Below are 4,977 nucleotides of genomic sequence, written 5' to 3'. Positions count from 1 at the left end.
TTAGTGGCGGCTCCAAATTGAGTATAATTGCATGTTTAATTAGATTAATTTATTAACATCAAGTCGCGATTGGTAGGACTTGGGAGGGTTAGTGCCAAGTCTTCGAACTTAGTAATCCATTAGCCTTCTTTAAGTAATTCATAATTGGGAAGGTCACGACAGCTTGGCGACTCCACTGGGGACAGAGTTAAAACTCATAGTGGACATAGGCCTTTTTTTTTTTTTTTTTTTTTTTGGCAGCATGGAAACAAGGTACGCTCCTAATATGAAGTGTTAAATGTTTTTACAGAAATGAGATATAAGGGTAGTAGTGCTTGCTGACTCTTTGTTTTGTAGGAAGGTGTTGGGATTGAATGTTTTTCTAATCATTGAAGTGTTGCTTGTATTATAAATTGTTGTGCATGATTTTCAAATTGTTTTAGCACTACACATTGCACACACAACCTGCCATCGAACCTGGACCACATTTAAGGATTCTAGGATGGTGTTGAGATATGGATCAACTTTGAACGCGAGACCGCGATGTAGAGGTTGCCTTTCTCAACCCCGAAAATTTTTCTTGGTGTCAAAATGTTTATCCTTGTTCGCGAAATTGCGTGACCATGGGATTTTCTTTTGACTGAGTTGGGGCTAGGAGGACCTAACATGTTAATGCGAGATTGCAACGATCAGATCATCCTCGTAGTAGCCCGAACTGTCCCTAACGCCAACTTCGCAACGCCTGCGGATCCCAATTCCCCTATGTTGCAGCTGCAAGCAGTTCTCTGCCCCTGCCTTCGCCGGTGGATCGCTGCTACCCGACGCCAGTAGCCAAGCGATCGCCGGTACTCACAACTCAATGACGCTCGCCTCTGCCCTACTGGATGCTGAACCGTTGCCTCCGACGCACCAGCCCGCGAGCCCTCCTCGCCGACCCAGCCGCTGGACGCCTCGCCGCTCCACCCCCGACGCCCGCGCAAGTAGCTTGCATGTTAGCTGCCTTTCACCGGAGCCCCGCACCGCCTGTGCCTGTTGCTACAACGCCCCAAGCTCCGCCACCTGCTGCCTCCCCTGTTTTGCTACAGGTCCGGTTGCTACCCGAGCCTTGCCGGAGTTCCGACGAACCCCTGTTCCAAACGGCGACCCATCATCAAATCACCATGGTTTCTTCACCATACCTCAAGGCGGCCGTGAGTTAGACTAGGTGAATTTTTAGATTAAATTTATTTAGAATGTTCAGGTTCATAGATTTTTATTCTAACTTGATTTGTTTTGATTTATTTTCATCATTATCCAATTAGAAAATTTGTCATATTAAGTCATAATAATCAAAAATATTGAGCCGCAAGACATTGGGTTAGATTTTTTTTTATTTCGACTTTTTATGGCAAAATTCATGAATTGCTTTGCATCATTGATTCATATTAAAATAATATGCCATTGATTTACATGGATGGATTTTTATTTTGGCGTGTTATTATTATTTGCTCATCACATATCATGCATCATATTAGGTATTTAGGTCTATACACATTTCACATTTGAAGCAACGCATTTTAGCTTTTTTTTTTTAAAGATTCATGTAGAATTAGGATGATTTTCCTTTAATAAAACCAAAAAAAAAAAATGTTATTTAGGTTATATAGATTTCATAATGTGCACATTACATGTTGCTTTAACATTCTCATCATGTAGTATTTTTTTTTTAAATATAAAAAAATAAAAAAATGCCAAAAATTAGCATTGCATCATTACGTTACTTTCTTTTTAATAAAAATTATTAGGTCATTTCAAAAAATAAAAACACAAAAGTCATTTACTTGGTTAATTAATAGGTTAGTTCATAATTAATCCCATTTCATATCATAATTGTTTAATATAGGGTGCATATGTATAAAGTATAATTTTAAATAGAACATGCATATAGAATTACCACGTCATCCATCCCATATCATGTAACACATGCATATTTAGGATTATGTGAATAAGATTGCATACATATAGTGATAGTTCTAGTTATGCCATATGAATCACATTTCACATATCATTAAAGTAAAATCCATGCATATTAAATTTAGATTAAGATTGCATATAATTAACATTTTTTAAAAAAGAAAAAGAAAAATTAGATGTCCTGTCATTTAGAAATCATGTTTAGGGCATGCATTTTTATTAGCATTTTTCATCGAATGTTATTCTATTGATTGTGCAACCCCATGACCACCATTTGCATGTTAGTAGTTTAGGTTAAAATTAATCAACATTGTCTGCAAAATATTTTTGAAATTAAAATAAAAGGTACCGAAAAGGCATTAGACTAATCTAGCGTAACCATATCCCTGGACTTATTGAATCTCTAGTCCCGAAAATAAAATATTCTCCCATACTTTATTTGGGTTTTTAATAAACCCTAATTGATTAGTGGCGGCTCCAAATTGAGTATAATTGCATGTTTAAATAGATTAATTTCTTAACATCAAGTCGCGATTGGTAGGACTTGGAAGGGTCCATGCCAAGTCTTCGGACTTAGTAATCAATTAGCCTTCTTTAAGAAATTCACCATTGGGAAGGTCGCGACATGATGTGACCGGCATTTATGAGGTTAAGTCATTTCTTCAACAGCAATTTCAGATTAAAGACTTGGGAACCCTTAGATATTTTCCGAGTATTGACGTTTTACAAAGTAAAAAATGTATTAATTTGTCTTAGCGAAAGCATGTTCTTGATCTTTTGTCTGAGACCGGTACACTGGCTTCCAAGCTAGTTGATACTCCTATGGATCCAAATCAAAAGTTTGGAGTTGATGATGGAAATAAAATTGAAGACAAGCAACAATATCGACATCTGGTTGGGAAACTAATTTATCTTACTGTTACGCGTCATGATATTTCTTTTGATGTTGGTGTGGTGAGTCAGTTTATGGAGTCACCTAAGAAGGCTCATTGGGATGCTGTCTGTTGCATTCTTCGATATCATAAAAGCCCTCATGGTAAGGGACTAATTTATAAACCTAACGGTTCTTCCACTCTTGTTGGCTATTTTGATTCTGATTGGGCTAGGTCAACATATGATCGACGGTCTACGACTGAGTATTGCACATTTATTGGTGGTAATTTGGTTACTTTGAGAAGCAAGAAACAGACTATTATTACTAGGTCTAGTGCGGAGGCTAAATATCGTGCTATGACACATACTATGGTTGAATTGTTGTGGTTGAAATCTCTTCTCCATGAGCTTGGATTTTCTATTAATCAACCTATTTATATGATGTGTGATAATCAATCAGCTATTTATATTGCTAGGAATCCTGTTTTTCAAGAACGAACTAAGCATATAGAAGTTGACTGTCACTTTGTTCGTGATGCTGTGAAGTAAAAGTTGGTTGCTACTCCTTATGTTGCCTCTAGAGATCAACTTGCTGATATGTTCACCAAAGCATTATTTCGTCCTGCTTTTGTTGTTGGTTGTTCCAAAGTGGGCATGGGTGACCTATATGCTTCAGCTTGAGGGGAGTGTTAAGTTACTTTAATTGAGTTATTTCTAATTTTTAGAGTTTTATTTCTCTTTTACTTACATAAGGGTATTATGGTCATATACAATTCATATTTAATATGAATACAATGGGTGTCGAGTTTCTGTTACATAGAAACCTACAGCCCTCTCTTTGTTTCTTTTACGTTCTCCTTCTCCTCCTTCTCTCTATTCCTTCTCTCTTCCTTCTTTCTCTTTTTTGTACTTGCTGCGGGTTCTCTAATTAGCTTTGTGAAAGTATGCATGCGGTTAACTAGAAAGACCGCAATGAGGAAGGCATCATTCCAATATATAAGAGGAATAGAAGCTCGGGTAAGCAATGTGATGCTAGTTTCCACAATATGACGTTGTTTGCGCTTAGCTCGACAATTTTTTTTTTGCGTGTGCAGGCATGAAAGACGATAGAGGATGCCATGAAGACGAAGATAAGGATCAAATTTCTTATACTCACTACCTCCATTAGTTTGAAGGGCCTTGATCTTATAATTGAAATATTTTGACAGTGCATCAGATTTCACAGTAAGTGGAAAAAGCCATGTATATCCACTATAAGCATCGATAAAAATGATATAATAACGAAAATCATTCACTGAAGTAACAGGAGATGGTCCCCATGGATCGGAATAAAGTATCTCCAAATGAACATTACAAGTAGTTGATGATCTAGTAAAGGGAAGACGACGCGACTTGCCCAAGTGACATGATTCATAGAAACTAGATGAGGAAGACGGAGATATCGACAAGCCATGCTTTGAAATGACTGAAGAAGTAATGCGGGCAATTGGATGACCCAAGCGCTCATGCCAAATAGAAGCAGAAACTCGTTCACCAATGAAGTAGGATGGAGCTGGTGGTGATTTATTTGACTGCAGAGGGACCTTATTGGTGGCACGTGCATTATTAAGATCATAAAGTCCATTCTTATGCTGGCCTTTGAGCAGGAGGTTCCCCGAGGATCAATCCTTAACACAACATAAAGTATGATGAAATTCAAACACCACATCATTGTCTTTAGTAAATTGAGAGGTTGATAATAGATTCTTCTTGATAGAGGGAACATGATAAACATTTCCTAGTTTAAAAGAACTTGTAGGAGGATATAAGATGGAAGAATCGATATGTGATATTTGTAAACCTGACCCATTTGCAGTAAGGATTTGATCGGTGCCAGAATAGTTGCTCCGAATGTTCAAATTTTCCATGTCGGCTGTAAGATGATGAGTGGCACCAAAGTCTGGGTACCAGTATGGATCAAATGACTCACCAGTTGAAGATGCATACATTGTAGATGGAGAGCCACTATTAGCTTTATAACTAGGATTAAATCATTGGTAGCATTGGAGAGCTGAGTGACCTGCACGACCACAAACTTGACAAATGAATCGAGAATGAGAGGAACCTCCTTCATAAAAATTGCGACCACGGCCTCAATCGCATCCTTGTCCTCGACCGCGTCCTTGACCATTG

Source organism: Eucalyptus grandis, chromosome 7 (genome assembly GCF_016545825.1).
Source record: "Eucalyptus grandis isolate ANBG69807.140 chromosome 7, ASM1654582v1, whole genome shotgun sequence".
NCBI lineage: Eukaryota > Viridiplantae > Streptophyta > Magnoliopsida > Myrtales > Myrtaceae > Eucalyptus > Eucalyptus grandis.
Note: the sequence above shows the minus strand (reverse complement) of the source record.